The sequence below is a fragment of the Neofelis nebulosa genome, chromosome 1 (genome assembly GCF_028018385.1).
Source record: "Neofelis nebulosa isolate mNeoNeb1 chromosome 1, mNeoNeb1.pri, whole genome shotgun sequence".
Taxonomy (NCBI): Eukaryota; Metazoa; Chordata; class Mammalia; order Carnivora; family Felidae; genus Neofelis; species Neofelis nebulosa.
This window is the reverse complement of record NC_080782.1, coordinates 151,029,162-151,046,435: the sequence shown is the minus strand read 5'-3', so window position 1 is coordinate 151,046,435 and position 17,274 is coordinate 151,029,162. Positions and strand designations below refer to the sequence as shown.

Here is a 17,274-nt window from a genome sequence, read left to right as displayed (position 1 = left end):
TCCATCTTTTTTTAAAGTTTATTTATTTTGAGAGAGACAGAGACAGCATGAGTGGGAAAGGGACAGAGAGAGGGAGACAGAGAATCCCAAGCAGACTCTGCCCTGTCTGCACAGAGCCTATTGTGGGGCTCAAACCCATGAAACTGTGAGATCATGACCTGAGCTGAAACCAAGTTGGACACTTAATGGACTGAGCCACCCAGGTGCCCCAACCAACTCCATCCTTTACAGATTATGTTATTAAGGTGGACTCTTGAAATACTCCCTCCCCAGACTGGGTCCTTTTGTGCTTCATGCCCATTGATGTGGATGTTGGTATACTTTTCTAGAATAAATCAATATGATACATCCTCACCCTTTCCCTATGATAATAATAAAATGTGGGAAAATGTGGGGCTTATTCCACATTGGGTTCAAGCCCACAAAAGTCCTTGATGTCTCCAATTTCTAGTCTGATCCACAGCTGATCCCCGCTTCATGGCTCAAGATAATTGGACATGGCACAAACCATATAGGATCTTGCATGGAAAATCCACTAATGAGTGTTTTTCATTCTGCTTTTTAGGTTACAAAATCTTTTTGGTGCATTATAATAAGAATTTTAAAAAATACCCAGTGGAAAAATATAGTAGTGGAAGGTAGATAAATTGTTGGCAAAATCATTTTTCAGGTATATACATGTGTTTCTGTGCATCTGAATTGAGTTTTACCAGTTTTGTTGAAAGATAATTGACATACATTACTGTATGAGTTAAGGCATACAGCATGATGATGTGATTTACATATTTTGTGAAATGATTATTACAATAGGTTCAGCTAACATCAATCATCTCATAAAAATACAATGGAAAGAAAAGAAAAAAAAGAGAAAAAATTCTCCTTGTGATGAGAACTCTTAGGATCTATTCCCTTAACAACTTTCCTATAAATCAAACAGTGGTATTACATATAGTCATTAGACTGTACACTACATCCCTAGTGCTTACTTATAACTATAACTGAAATCTTGTACCTTTTGACTGCGTCCTCCAACAGCCCCCCCTTCTCACGCTGTGCCTCCACCTCTCCACAAGTCTGTTATCTTTCTTTATGAATTTATTTTATTTTATTTTTAGATTCTACACACAGATTATACAATATCTGTCTCTTTGATTTATTTTACTTAGCACGATGCTTTCAAGGTACATCCATGTTGTCACGAATGGTAGGATTTCCTCATTCTATGGTTGAATAATATATTTAAATTTTTAAATGTTTGTTTATTTTTGAGAGAGAGAGAGAGAGAGAGATAGAGAGAGAGAGAGAGAAATCAGCAGGGGAGGGGCTGAGAGAGAAGGAGACACAGAATCAGAAGCAGGCTCCAGGTTCTGAGCTGTCAGCACAGAGCCCGATGTGGGGCCTAACCAATGAACCACAAGATCATGACCTGAGCCAAAGTAGGGCACTCAACCAACTGAACAACCCAGGCACCCTTAATATATTTTAATTTTTGACAAACTATCAAACATTTTGCAGGGCCTTGTAGTTTCCAGTCTAAATGCCTTTGCAGTGAGTTGGGTGTGGATCTGACACCCTCAGTTAGGATACCAGATCTGATAAATCCTCAGCTGCACCTGGCACTCCTAACTTCCCTGCTCTTCCTATTTCTCCAGGTCAATCCACTGTCTGACATGACATAGCCCGCCCTGTCCCTTCACACCCCATTATCTACATCCTTCACTCCTGCTGTGTGGTACAATATGGGCTGGAGCATTTTATCTAAGATAGGTGCCATAAACATTGAAAACGCTGTGGGAGGAGGGAAGTTGCTGGAGGTGGACTCTATAGTCAGGGGCACCCTGGAGACAGAGTCCAGTACCCTAGTGAGCTGTAACTGGGGACTCCAGCAATGTCATGTCCTCCTTCATCAAAGCACTGCGGGTAACTGGGCATAAGAAGAGGCAACAGCCCCCACTGGGATGGTGAGGACCACCTGATTCCCACTTGCTACTCTTCCTCCTACATTCCAAGTGTGGTGCTATGGGACATGCCTGGAACAGGGACTGCCACCCGAAAGCCCGGAGAACTATCTGGAGGAGATGCATTTTAGCTAGTATGAACTTTTCATCATCAGTATATCTGAACAGTTCAGCATGAATCTCATAAAGCTAGCCCAGATCATTCAGAGTCTGGGAAAGAGGTTCTACATCATCTGGACCAAGCTGGACAGGGACCTCAGCACAAGTGCCTTCTGGGAGGAATGGCTCCTGCAGAATATCCAGGAGAATATCCAGAAAAATCTCCTGAAGGAAGGGGTGTGTGAACCCATCATATTCCTTGTCTCCAGCATCGATCCCTTATTGCATAACTTCCCAGTTCCTAGAGACACCTTGCACATCAGGTACCATGGTCCCCTAGAGAACTTGCCTTACACCCATGAGAAGGTCATTAATTACGAAGTGATCTCTTTGTAGGTGAAAATAGCATCAAAGTTTTTCCAGGACACCCTTGGCTTTCAGAATGCAGATGATCTGGGGGAGTGTCTGAAGGCCTACCATTTGCTTTTTGTGTGGATGATGAATGTCTCCAGCAGGTGGCCCAACATATGGGGAAAACCCATGGAGGAATACAAGACCATTATGAAGTCTCAAGATCTGCACACTGTTCACCCCAGGGAGAACATTATTGGCATTATATTGGATGAATTGTAATACAGCCTCTTATATTAGCCAAATTCCACTCTTAGATGACACTATTATCAACTACACAAGACAGTAGAAATATAGACAATTCCTTGGAATAGTCACCAAGGACACCAAGACCATCCTGAAGAAAATCCTGCAAGACTTCATCATCTGAAGAGCTGATGTCTCAACAGTCTCCTTTTGAAGCAACCTCAGGACATCTGGGGTCTTCTCCTCACCTTGTATACTTTATAAATTCTCAGTCAAGCTCAATATGTCCACTTTCATTGGTTCTAAATTCTTTGAGGCAAGAGAGCTGAGTAGCTCATTTTGAACCAACCTCAGTAAACTCCATAATACTTCCTGTCATTTATTAAATTAGCTGGGACCCAAAGGTGGAAGAAAACATTTGCACAGTGTGACATACAATCTCATTCTGATATCACTTTATCACTTTACATTAACATCTTTTCTCCAAGACCGCTTGGTTTCCCCTGTTCCTTTACTTCTTACCTCTAACTCCCTGGACTCACAGAGGTGTGCCTGGAGGCAAGGATGTTCCCCTTGGGGAAATATGATGGAGAGTGTGTGCTTAGATATTCTCTGAAAAGTATGTAGTGGTTCCAGGATTCCAAGGCCAGTCTGACATCTTGTGAAGTTTTGCCCTTATACCTATTTGCCCATATAATTCATATCCAAAAAAAAGGAAATGGGGGATGGACTCAAGAGGCACTATTACTGGGATTGGAAAGTTGTTGAATGGAAAAGCAAACCTGACTACTGTATGTAACAAACACTGACCCCACTCTCTGAGAGGTCATGCTCTTCACATACACTTCATGGTGGGCCTGTTATAGGATGTACTACCTGTTAAATTGTTTGCTATAGAGAAATGTTTGTTCACTTAAAGTTACCTGTTATGTTGTGTTATTTGTCAAGGTTACCCCCAATGTTTGTCAAAGGAAACTTAATTTGATCATCAGCTTTGAGGAAACTAACCCACTGTCTATGACCTTACTGTTTATATAGTTAACCCAATCTATATAGAGACTATAGAAATCCTCCTAAATGGAAACCATTCCAGATCATACATCTAGGTTTTTTATCACTGCTAGGCACATGCATAATGAAAATTGATTTGTAACTTATTTTGTCAGATAAAATCTGAAATCTCACTCTCCACCACCAGAAGTATCATAACCTCGTTCTCGCCAATGTGGGAATTACTCAGTCCTAATAAGAGAAACCCTCCTTCCTGCATCATTCCCATTCAAACCCATCACTTTACTGTATTTACCTGGGAAGATTTCACCCAGTGTGGAGCGCAATCTGAATTTGGTAGATGTATCTGAACTGGACCAATGTGTAAAATTTTGGGCCAACTTAAGGCTTTGGCTCACAAAGGAGAGTTTATCAGAGGTTATCATAAATATTCACTGGGATGGAGAGTGAAGCTAATATTGAATGGAAGTAAACTGAAAGATGCCTAGGGGAGTGGTTAAGAATCCTAAGGTTAAATCCCAGCTCCAGCATGCCCTGGCATGTGAGCATGGGCAAGTCAGTTGACAGTCCACTGTTGTAGTTTTCCAATAGTTAAAATGATGATAATACTACATCTTAAGAAGTCTACCCAGATCCAGATAATATGAGAATTTAATGAGTTAAAGAACATATAGCACTTAGAATAGTGTCAGACATGTATTTCAGTAAATGTTTGGTATTATCATTATCATTCCTTCTCTTCATGGCTAAGAAGGGACAAAATAAAGTCACACTGAAAGAAGGGGCCACCAAAAGGTGAGGGTCCTACTGGGATTGTCCATCCAGTGGCATGAGAAGAGTCTGGTGGGAGAGACCTGCATTTAACATAGAAGCCTGAGAGCATAATTGTGTCTCATTCTTTTTCCAACTCAGCTGTTCAGTTTCCATTTTGGAAATCAAGGAAACAAAAACAGTTCCGCACTCTTTCTGCATCCTGAGATCACCAGACAATGAGGGAAGAGGAAGAGAATTGAGACTGGCAGTCAAAGGGTTTTAGAGGTCAGAATTGCCCTAAGTACAGAGGTCTTAGAGTAAACTGAACCCTAACTAACCTCTTCTGGGTGATCATAAGGGAGGGTAAAGAAGAGCCCACACCCACTGGAGCCTCCCAGTGCTCAGACAAGAAGAAAGCCAGGTCACGCTGAACACCAGGAAGCCTGACCACTGGGTAGGTCTACTGGGGGGTTTGAGACCAAATAGTTTACCACATAGGAAGTGAAAAATAGAAATGCACTGAAGACAAATGAGGACAGATCATCAAATGAGACAAACCAGGAGACAAAGTGATCAGAACCTGTGATAAAGAGCTTACTCCTCCCTGCTTGGAATCCCAGCAGGTGTTCCCAAATAGGATTGGAAAATACAATCTTGACATTCCCTTAGGTTAGTAGAGGCACCTTTAAGATGGCCTCCAACATTATCTCCTATTTTCATGGCTTTATTTAATCCCATTCCCTGGAGTTAATAATGGAATAGGGCTGCAATAATGGAATGTTCAAGAATTCCAAAGTTTTGTTAAGAAAAGTCTGCAGCTTTTGTGTTATAAATATTCTCTCTTACAGGATCACTCTTGTTCTCTTGTGTTCTCTATCTGTCTCTGTCTCTCTGTCTCTCTCTGCCTAGTAACCATAGGAAGTTAGAACTAAACTGCTGGAGAGGAATTAAAGAATTAGAAGCCTCATGGAGGAGATCGTATTTAGCCTGCATTAATTGCCAGCCATGTAAGTGCATCATTTTGGGAACAAATTCTCCAGCTCCAGACAAAGCTTCAGAAGATGCAGCCCAGCTGATAGCTTGACTACCACCTCACAAGAGACCCTTATCCAGAACCACACAATTAAAACTGCTGATGCTGAGAAACTATAAGATAATAAACACTTGTTTTAAGCCACTAAGTTTCAGGGTAATTTTTTCCACAGTAACAGAAAGCAGATAATACAATCAAGAGGCTTCTTACAGAACTGGCACTTGTGAATGACCCCTTCTGTCTGTGACAGTCACTCCTGCATGGACACAGCATTGAAGGAGTTGTCCTGCCCAATCACAGCCCTTCCCTCCTTGGTCTCTGGACATGTCTTTCCCTGCTTTCTACTCAAGGACCAGCCTCTGCCAAATATTCAGAGGTCCTTTAATCCAGCCTCAGGTCACTCAGGTCACTCAGGCTCTATGTTTACGAAGAAAAGGCTGGAAAATGAGGAAGAAACAAAACAGAGTGATATTCAGGAGTGAGAGGGGGAGTAAATGACTGAAGATGTTTTCACTTTCCTGAGGAAGAAGAGGCTAGGGTTCCCTGAGAGGCACTTCAATGACCCCACCAGACTTTGTTTTTTTGTTTTTTTGGGTTTTTTTTTTTTGGTTTTTTTGGGTTTTATTTATTTATTTTTTATTTTTTTATTTTTTAATATATGAAATTTACTGTCAAATTGGTTTCCATACAACACCCAGTGCTGATCCCAAAAGGTGCCCTCCTCAATACCCATCACCCACCCTGCCCTCCCTCCCACCCCCCATCAACCCTCAGTTTGTTCTCAGTTTTTAACAGTCTCTTATGCTTTGGCTCTCTCCCACTCTAACCTCTTTTTTTTTTTTTCCTTCCCCTCCCCCATGGGTTTCTGTTACGTTTCTCAGGATCCACATAAGAGTGAAACCATATGGTATCTGTCTTTCTCTGTATGGCTTATTTCACTTAGCATCACACTCTCCAGTTCCATCCACATTGCTACAAAAGGCCATATTTCATTTTTTCTCATTGCCACGTAGTATTCCATTGTGTATATAAACCACAATTTCTTTATCCATTCATCAGTTGATAGACATTTAGGCTCTTTCCATAATTTGGCTATTGTTGAGAGTGCTGCTATAAACATTGGGGTACAAGTGCCCCTATGCATCAGTACTCCTGTATCCCTTGGGTAAATTCCTAGCACTGCTATTGCTGGGTCATAGGGTAGGTCTATTTTTAATTTTCTGAGGAACCTCCACACTGCTTTCCAGAGCGGCTGCACCAGTTTGCATTCCCACCAACAGTGCAAGAGGGTTCCCGTTTCTCCACATCCTCTCCAGCATCTATAGTCTCCTGATTTGTTCATTTTGGCCACTCTGACTGGCGTGAGGTGATATCTGAGTGTGGTTTTGATTTGTATTTCCCTGATAAGGAGCGACGTTGAACATCTTTTCATGTGCCTGTTGGCCATCCGGATGTCTTCTTTAGAGAAGTGTCTATTCATGTTTTCTGCCCATTTCTTCACTGGGTTATTTGTTTTTCGGGTGTGGAGTTTGATGAGCTCTTTATAGATTTTGGATACTAGTCCCTTGTCCGATATGTCATTTGCAAATATCTTTTCCCATTCTGTTGGTTGCCTTTTAGTTTTGTTGGTTGTTTCCTTTGCTGTGCAGAAGCTTTTTATCTTCATAAGGTCCCAGTAATTCACTTTTGCTTTTAATTCCCTTGCCTTTGGGGATGTGCCGAGTAAGAGATTGCTACGGCTGAGGTCAGAGAGGTCTTTTCCTGCTTTCTCCTCTAAGGTTTTGATGGTTTCCTGTCTCACATTCAGGTCCTTTATCCATTTTGAGTTTATTTTTGTGAATGGTGTGAGAAAGTGGTCTAGTTTCAACCTTCTGCATGTTGCTGTCCAGTTCTCCCAGCACCATTTGTTAAAGAGACTGTCTTTTTTCCATTAGATGTTCTTTCCTGCTTTGTCAAAGATGAGTTGGCCATACGTTTGTGGGTCTAGTTCTGGGGTTTCTATTCTATTCCATTGGTCTATGTGTCTGTTTTTGTGCCAATACCATGCTGTCTTGATGATGACAGCTTTGTAGTAGAGGCTAAATTCTGGGATTGTGATGCTTCCTGCTTTGGTCTTCTTCTTCAAAATTACTTTGGCTATTCGGACCCCACCAGACTTTGATATCTCTGTCATGGCCCCTGGATTCCAGTGGGAAAATTCTATCATGGGCTCTGGAATTCACACCTGCCTTCCAAAAGTACCAGAGTGTGTGGAAGTTGGAGATGAACTATAATGTATCTTTGTGCAGCTCAGGAATCCATGTTTCTATCCTTGCCTACAGTGGTAATATAATGTATGTTGAAATACTTTAGTTCATTTTAAAAAATCAGAATAACAAAATTAGGCAGTGGTGAGCTACCACAAAACTGGAGATTATAAAATTCAATGTAAAATCCTCTCACCCTTATCTAAGCCCTATAACCCATGAGTAACTATTTTAATTATTTGTGACTCTGCCTTTATCTATCTTAATATTGTTCACTTACTAATTAAGGACAAAGAACTTAGCTTATTTTGAGTTTCCACACTCAAAATCTCTGCGAGTTTGTATTTGGTTTTAGGTCTTCTTTAGTTTACATTGGAGTTTTAAGTAATTTAATACACATTGTATTTCCTGTACAATCCTGGCGATATGTCTTGCCCTCTCACTCTTATGTAGTATCAATCAATAATCACATGATCCTTACAGAATTTCTTCTCTCTACTTGTCAACATGTCTGCCACACCTAACACTTGTATTGCCAACAATGATGGCACTTATATCATTTTATTATTCAAAATACATTTTCTTTGATTATTTTAAAGGTTTGTTATAAAACTGGCAAGCACTAAACAGTTTTAAGAATTTAATAATGTGGTTGTGGTTTTGGTTTATGCTTCTTATCTCAGTGATTATGATCATGACCTTGATATCCACCAAGACTCAGGTAAAGTGACTAGACTACACAGAGGGAGAAATAAACCTATGTCACTAAATTGGTGTAGCTGAAGGGAGGAGATAATTAAAAGTAACCTGGGAGAAAAGTAATAAGGGGATAAAGAAGTGGCATAGTATAATTTTATCATAATAATATACTATACCTTTCCCTTATCACTCAGATACCTCTTCTTAATCATGACATTAATCCAGAAAGTCCTTTCTCTTTGAAGGTGGCCTATGCAGCACCTCTAATTCTTATTCTCACGTGGACTAGTTGCCCTCCCGGCCTGGAGTGCAAGCTTCACTCACATCCATCTATTTCCTTGGTGGTGTTGGTGCTTCTTGAATGTCCTATCCATTTACATTGAGTCCATTCTCAAACAAATTGGGGGAAAAGTTCTCTGGGTGGTAAACTACTGAGTTTTGGAATTCCAGTTAATGCCTTTATTTTGTAATCACTTTCAATAGATAGTTTAACTGAGTATAAGATTCTGGATACAGCGTCATTATCTCTTAGAACTCTGAAGTTTGAACATCTCCTTCAAGCATGACATGTTTCCAGTAAAAAAACCCAATGCCAATTCCATTCTCTTTCCTTGCATAGTAACCTGTTTGTCTCCATAGAAACTTATAGGAACTCTTCAACGCTAAGGTTCAGAAGTGTCACCAGGAACTAGTGACCTGGAGCACTTCCACTCATCACTCAGCTTTCAGAAGGCTCCTTAAATGGCAGCTGGTATGAAAAGACATGGAAGAAACTGAAATGCATATTACCACATGAGAGAAACCAATCTGGAAAGACTATACATTGCATAATTCCAACTATGTAACATTCTGAAAAAGGCAAAAAGTTTGGCTACTTAAAAGACACAACTTCACCTCCTTTGAGTGCCATTTTCAAATTTAAACATACAGTGAAAAATCCCATGAAGTTACAGATAAGAAAATGAAGTCTAAGAAGGAATTTAAATGAGTCAAGAAGTTTTTATGTTTGTAGTATCATCCATTGGAGACTAAGAAATTCAGGCTGTCTGTTTGCAAGATTGGTGTCCTGGCTTGTGGAGTGGAAATGTTTCCTATCCTAAGGTCTGGTTGGAACTTCCTTTGAGACCATCCTATTTGCCTTCATTTCATAAACCACATCCGACTGTTATCCTTAGCACCTGCATTTTAGGGAAGGTGGTGGCAGTGGAAATGTTTTCTGTCCTCAGTATTCTCAGAGGCCCATGGGAAGAAGCAGACAATAGAAATGTAGGCCAGGGGTGCCTGGATGGCTCAGTCAGTTAGGCGTCCAACTTCAGCTCAGGCCTTTATCTCATGGTCTGTGAGTTTGAGTCCCGCATTGGGCTCTGTGACAGCTCCAAGTCTGGAGCCTGCTTCGGATTCTGTGTCTCCCTCTCTTTGCCCCTCCCCCACTCACGCCTCTGTGTATCTCTCTCAAAAGTACATAAATATTAAAAAAATATTAAAAAAAAGAAATGTAGGCCAAACATTTAGAATGAGATTACCCAAAGCAAACTCTGTTGTGCAGGGGAGGAATGTATGTCTCTTGTAAACACTGTTCCAGGACTAATAGAAGGTGCAGTGTAGGGAATATGGTCACTGGTATTGTAGTGGTGTATGGTGACAGAAGGTAGCTACACTTGTGGTGAGTACAGCATTAGATATAGAGTTGCAGACTCATTATGTTGTACACCTAAAACTAATGTGTAACATGGTGTGTCAACTATACTGCAATTAAATGAAAAATGTATCCCAAGACTTTATATTAAAGAGCAAAATGAGGGAAAGCCTGGATATGGATGACATGTGGAAGTTCAGATGAAGTCTATATTCTTCTCTGCTCTCCACAGTGGTCAATCCACCAATTGATGCAAAAACTAGAGGCCTCCTGGCTACCCCAACAGTGTCTGCCTCTTACTTTCCTCTAGCTTCAGATGCTGGCTCAGCTCTACCACTGACCAGGGCAGTTACAACATCACCCCAGACCTCATTTCCTCATGCATAAAATAAGGTATTGGAATATTAAGCTATTCGAAGATCCCTCCTACACCAGTGAATTTTGGTTTTGTGACTCCTGGAAGCACAAAGAAGACAGTTTCCCTACCTAGGTATAGACTCTACACCAGCTGACAGCAGATTGGACTCAGTCAAGGGCTTCAGCTGCCCTTAGGAACCTGAGGCTGAGTGGGGAGGGGCAGAAAGAGAGGGAGAGAAAGAATCCCAAGCAGGCCCTGCACTGACACATGGGGCTTGGTCTTACAACTGTGAGATCATGACCTGAGCCAAAGCCAAGAGTCAGACACTTAACTGACTGAGCCACCTAGGCACTCCTACATGACAATTTGATTAGGAAACTTTCCTAAACTCCAAAAAATATTCCGGAATCCATTGCTAAGACAATAGATGCCTAACAAAGATTCTTCAACTCTCTGGTCAAAGATTCTCTTGACAATAAAACAGCCTCTGATTATCTTTTAGCTGAGCAAGAGCTATATGTACTGTGACCAATGCCACCTGGTGCATCTGAATTAACACTTCTGGGAAAGCTTAGACACAACTACATAAGATCATTGAACAAGCCTCTCCTTCAGTGGGGTCTTTCTTTGACTTATTTGATTTTGATTGTTTTGGTCTTTGGAACCATGGCTTCAAAGTGTACTCTAACCATTGAAAATTATCCTGATTAAAAAATAATAATATGCCCGGTATATTGTACTCTCTCAAAAGTTTTAAATGTGTGAGATGCTAGCCATTAAGTAAATAAGATGAAGAGGATGGGGGGTGCCTGGGTGGCTCAGTCAGTTAAGCATCCGACTTTGGCTCAGGTCATGATCTCACCATTCATGATTTCAAGCCCCATATTAGGCTCCATGCTGACAGCTCAGAGGCTGGAGTCTGCTTTGGATTCTGTGTCTCCCTCTCTCTCTGCCCCTCCCCTACTTGCACTCTGTCTCTGTCTCTCTCTCTGTCTCTCTCAGAAATAAACATTAAAAAATTTTTGAAAAGATGAAGAGGATGGGTGATTAAAAAATTGTGAACCTGAAGTCATCACCTGTGAGTATGATAGAGATTAAGCAAAAACATGATGACATGTGAATACCACACAAAGGATCAATAAAAGCAATGAGAGCTACCAAACAGTAGCTGAAAGTGGCTCCAATGCCTTACATTTTGATGGCATCTATGAGTTAAGCTGGGAGTCCGATCTTGTGAAAAAGAAGGGCCACAGGGCTATGGGGCCACAGGGCCACAGGAAGCCATGTAAGGTAAGGCCTCAACTCAGTAAACCAAGTCTTAATACCTAACCTAACTACAGTTTCACTCTCCCAGGAATGTCTCCTTTAGCCAGCATGCATAAGAGTTTCCTGGTCATCACAGGGCAATTAACTGATAGCCCCATCCCTTCCCCCTAGGAGAGCAATCCTAACTAACAGTGGATTTTTTTTGCTAATGATTTCTTTCTTTTTCTCTTTCTCTCTTCCTTTAAAAACATTTTCTTTCCTACAATTTAAGGGAGCTCCTTTCTATTTTCTAGATAAGATGCTGCTGCCTAACTCATGAATCATTCAATAAAGCCAATCAGCTCTTTAGAATTTATTCAGTTGAATTTTGAATTTTGTTTTTAAACTGATAATATGCATTGTCTCCAAGGTGAAAGGTATTCAGACATGAGATGAGGGGTGTCTGATGGCAGAAGCTCTTGGGGAAATCCCTTATCCACTGACACCCCTGACATTCACATGATCCTTCTGCAGGTCACAGAGATAAAATTTGTTCTCCAACCACCTTTTGGAAATGTCCCAAATAGTTAAATTCTCTAAATGACTCACAGTCATCCGCTAGCCATCCTGCCCCTCAGACTTTCAAATTCACAGCACCCAAAAGCAAGCATCCAGGCTTTCCCACACTTAGACCCACAAATCTATAATTATATTTTTAGACCTGTATTCAATCCAAAGTGATTTTTGCTTACCAGCTCCTGAAAGAAAAGAGACTCCTTGTGTCAGAGTTGAGTACTTAATGTGTCCACTGGCAGTGCAGGAAATGCTGAGTTTTCTTGAAGTGCTTCTTGCCACTCACAGCAGGAACACTCTTGTACACAGACTGTCCTTGCACTGGAACAGGTCCTGGGTGTTGATGTGGTCACTGCAGATTAAAGAGCTGACTGTCCCCCAAAAGGTTTAAACTGTGTGTGAGAAACTGGCATGACTGAAATAATCTCTGACTTCTGCTCCACCCTCACAGGAATCTGGTCAACACTGAAGAAACAGACACATTGAAGAGCCCTGCATTTCGAAGAACAGAAAGTGAAATCAAAGTTCTGTGGGCTCCTTTTCTGAGAAGCACAGCCATTGCCAGGAAGTGAAACTGAAAGGCATGTTAGCCACATATTTTGTGTTTTTGGCATAATGGGTGAGAGAAGACACAGGACCTCAGGCAGAAGACCTCGCAGTGACCCTGGTGAGGCCACCCTAACTAGGCCACAGTCTCTACACCAGGAAGAATCTGAATCCAGAATCAGAGAATATGGCCTGAATCTTGAGAAAATGACATGTATGGCCCCCTTGTTTAGCTTGGACAACCCAAACTCTATGGGGAGTGAAGTCTCATAAAGAGTATATCTAGAAGATAGTGGAGGAGTAGGGAGACTAAGCTTGTCTCATCCCTTGAACACAGGTAGATAGTTATCAAATCATTCTAAACACCCAAGAAATCAATCAAAAGTCTGAAAGAATAAAAACTTCAAATCTGTAAGTAGAAAAGTGATAATCTGCTGGATGGTAGGAGGTGCAGAGAGTTGACTTGGGGGAGACAGAGTTGAGGGTATGGCAGCGGGGAGGCAGCCTGCTTATGGACGCTACCACAAAGTATTATAGGCAGTGGAGTGCAAAATCTGAACTTTTACAAGTCTGCTACCATGGGGGATGTGCATGGCTTAATGGTGTTCTGGTGGCAAAGTGGGGTGGAATCCCAGGAGTGACACATGGTCTGAGGATCCCCTGGGTTGCAAGAAGGACAGGTGATGCCAACATGCTACTGTTTCCAGGAATAGGAGTGGGGTCTGGCTGAGGACATCAGGCAGGGGTGCTGGCTTTCTGCTCTGTTTTGATGTAAACTCTGAACTCATGCATGATTGCACAACTAGTTTCCTTGCAAGAGTTGGCAAAAGGGTGCGAGATCCTCCTCCAGAGGAACAGAGCTGGTCTGTGCCACAGGAGTCCCAAAATTTGGAGTTTATAAACTCAGTTGTGTGCCTGAGATAAACAATGAACAAAACAAAACAAAACAAAAACAAACAAACCCAAAACAAGCAACAAACAAAACAAACAAAACAAAACAAAAAAACAAAAAAACCCACAATAACTCTGACACAGGCAGGGTGAACAGGGTTTTGATAGAAACAGGGGGCACAAGAAGGGTGATTGCTCTTCTGTGATGATTCCCTGAAGAATGGAGGGTATGAACTTTCAGGTCTGGCCTGGAGAGAGGGGCTCTGCCATATCATCCTACCCATTAGTGCTGAAGACTTCCAGAGTCACTTACACCAAGCCCTGCCCCCTGAGTCCAGGAGGCTCATTTCCACAGAAACAAGTCAGCCTGAGAATCAACATAGCAGGTTGTACACACAAAAGACCAGCACAAACTTCCTCGCACCAAGTCTACAGATCAAAGTGCTACGAAGCTTCAGCTCTAGGGGAGATAGGATACAGTTTCCTGTTTACATCTATTCTTTATTTTATTATTATTTTTTCATTTATATTCTTATTTTTTCAATTCCTTTTAAAATTTATTATTACTATTATTATTATTACATATCTTATACATATTATTTATTTTTATTTTTGTTTATTTTCATTTTATTTTATTTTATTATTTTATTTTATTTGTGGATCTAGATTCTTTTAACTAGCAGACGAAAACACACCTGAGCCCTAGTTTTTTTGTGTGTGTGATTGTGTTTTTTCTTTTTTCTCTCTTCTTTTCATTTCTGCACAAAATGATGAGATGGAGAAATTAACCCCAAAAGAAAGAACAGGAAATAGAACTCATGGCCAGGGACTTAATCAGTACAGATATAAGTAAGATTTTTGAATTCGAATTGAAAACAACGATTATAAGGATACTATCTAGGCTTGAAAAAAGCATAAAAGATAGAGAATACCTTTCTGCAGAAAGAAAAGAACTAAAATTTAGTGAGGCCATAATTTAAAAATGCTGTAACCATGATGCAAATCTCAATGATTCCATGACAGTGAGGAGAAACTTAGTGATATAGAAATGAAATTATGGAAAATAATGAAGTCAAAAACAAGAGGGAAACAAAGGTCATGGTTCATAAAGGCAGACTTAGGGACTTCAGCAACTTTTAAAAATGTAATATCATTTGTATCATAGGAGTCCCAAAAGATGAATAGAGAGAAAAAGGAGCAGAAGGTTTACTCCAATAAATTATACCTGAAAACTTCCCTACTGGGGAAGGACACAGCCATCAAAATCCGAGAAGCACAGAGAACTCCCATTAGATTCAGCAAAAACTAACCATGGCCAAGGCATATCATAGTCAAATTCACAAAATACACAGACAAGGAAAGAATCCTGAATGCATCAAGGGGAAAAAAGTCTTTAAATACAAGAGAAAACAGATCAGGTTCACAACAGATCTGTCCACAGAAATCTGGCAGACCATAAAGGAGGGCAGGATATATCCAATGTGCTGAATGGAAAAAATATGCAGCCAAGATTTCTGTCATTCAGAATAGATGGACAGATAAAGAGTTTTCCATACAAACAAAAACTAAAGGAGATCGTGACAACTAAACCAGCCCTGTAAGAAATTTTAAAGGGGGACTCTTTGAGTGGAGGAAAAAAAAAAACAGCAAAGACTAGAACATCAGAACATACAGAACATCACCAACATACAACTCTACAGGTAACACAGTGGAACTACATTATCTTTCAATAATCACTCTGAATGTAAATGGACTAAATGCTCCACTCAAAAGACATAGGGCATCAGAATGGATAAAAAACAAAATCCATCTATATGCTGCCTACAAGAGACTATTTTAGACCTAAAGACACCTGCAGATTGAAAGTGAGGGGATGGTGGAGTCTGGGTGGCTCAGTTGGTTAAGCATCCAACTTTGGCTCAAGTCATGATCTCATGGTTCTTGAGTTTGAGACCCACATTGGGCTCTCTGCTGTCAGCTCGGAGCCTGCTTGGGATTCTCTGTTCCCCTCTCCATCTGTCTCTGACCCAGCCCTCTCTCTCTCTCTCTCTCTCTCTCCTCTCTCAAAAATAAGTAAACATTTAAAAAAAGAGAGAGGAGAGACACCTGGGTGGCTCAATCACTTGAGCGTCTCACTTTGGCTCAGGTCGTGATCTCATGGTTCGTGGGTTAGAGCCCTGTGTCAGGCTCTGTGGTGATAGCTCAGAGCCTGGAGGCAGCTTCAGATTCTTTGGCTCCCTCTCTCTCTGCCTCTCCCTTGCTCATCTGTCTCTATCACTCTCAAAAATAAATGAACATTTAAAAATTAAAAATAAATAAATAAGTGAGGGGATGGAGAAACATGTATCATGCTAATGGACATCAAAAGAAAGCTGGAGTGGCCATACTTATATGAGGCAAACTAAAATTTAAAACAAACAGTGCAGCAAGAAATGAAGAAGGGCATTATATCATGATTAAAGGGTCTATCCATCAAGAAGATCTACTAAGTGTGGGGAGCCTCAGTGGCTCAGTCTGTTAAGCATCTGACTCTTGATTTTGTCTCAGGTCATGAACTCAAAGTTTGTGGGATCAAGCTCTGCATTGACAGTGCAGGGCCTACTTGGATTCTCTGTCTCTCTCTCTGTCCTCCCCCTGATTGTGCTCTCTCTTTCAAAATAAATAAAAATAAAAAGGATTTAACAATTGTAAATATATATGTCCCCACTTGGAGTACCAAAATATATAAATAAATTAATAAAAAATGAAGAAACTCCTTGACAATAATAGAATAATAGTAGGGGGCTTTAACACCACACTTACAGCAATGGACTAATCGTCTAAGCAGAAATTTAACAAAGAAACAATGGCTTTCAATCACACACTGAACTGGATGGACTTAACAGATATATTCAGAACATTTTATGCTAAAGCGGCAGAATACACATTTTTTCTGAGTGTACATGCAACATTCTCCAGAATAGATCACATACTGGGTCATAAATCAGTCCTAAAAATGTACAAAAAGATCAATATCATACCAGAATATTTTCAAATTACAACACTATGAAACTTGAAGTCAACCACAAGAAAAAAAATTGGAAAGTCCTCAAATACATGGGGATTAAAGATCATCCTACTAAAGAATAGATAGGATAATGGGAAACTCAAGAATAAATTTAAAAAATACATGGAAGCAAATTAAGATGAAAACACGACAGTCTAAACATTTGGGATGAGGCAAAGGCGGTCCTGAGAGAGGAGTATATTATAATTCAGGCCTACCTCGAGAAGCAAAAAAGGTCCCAAATACACAATCTAACCTTACACTTAAAGGAGCTAGAAAAAGAACAGCAAATAAAGCCTAAAGAAGAATAAGGGATATATAAAGGTTAGAGAAGAAATAAATGATATAGAAACAACAACAACAACAACAGAACAGACCAATGAAAATAAGACTTGGTTCCTCAAAAGATTTAGTAAAATTAGTAAATTTTACTAACCAGACTTAATCAAAAGGAAAGCAGTAAGAATCCAAATATATACAATCATGAATGAAAGAGGAAAGATCACAACCAACATCACAGAAATACAAACAATTATAATGGAATATTGTGACAAATCATATGCCAACAAACTAAACAATCTGG

General features: G+C 40.4%; 1 protein-coding gene and 1 pseudogene across 7 annotated transcripts in view; one reads left to right on the top strand and one right to left on the bottom strand.

Annotated features, from left to right (window-relative positions):
* Positions 1–12,640, bottom strand: part of LOC131517654 (H-2 class I histocompatibility antigen, Q10 alpha chain-like) — a 37,427-nt gene extending 24,787 nt beyond the window's left edge. For 3 of the 7 annotated variants that reach the window (XR_009264730.1, XM_058740058.1, XM_058740088.1), the window contains exon 1: positions 12,388–12,639. The gene's annotated coding sequence lies outside the window, so the exon portion shown is untranslated. Of the gene's footprint in view, positions 1–12,387 lie in introns of all 7 variants that reach the window. The other 4 variants (XR_009264731.1, XM_058740099.1, XM_058740115.1 and 1 more) reach the window with 3 other exon arrangements.
* On the top strand, positions 1,671–2,838 carry LOC131517676 (immunity-related GTPase family M protein-like; annotated as a pseudogene).
* Positions 12,641–17,274: the final 4,634 nt, after the last annotated feature.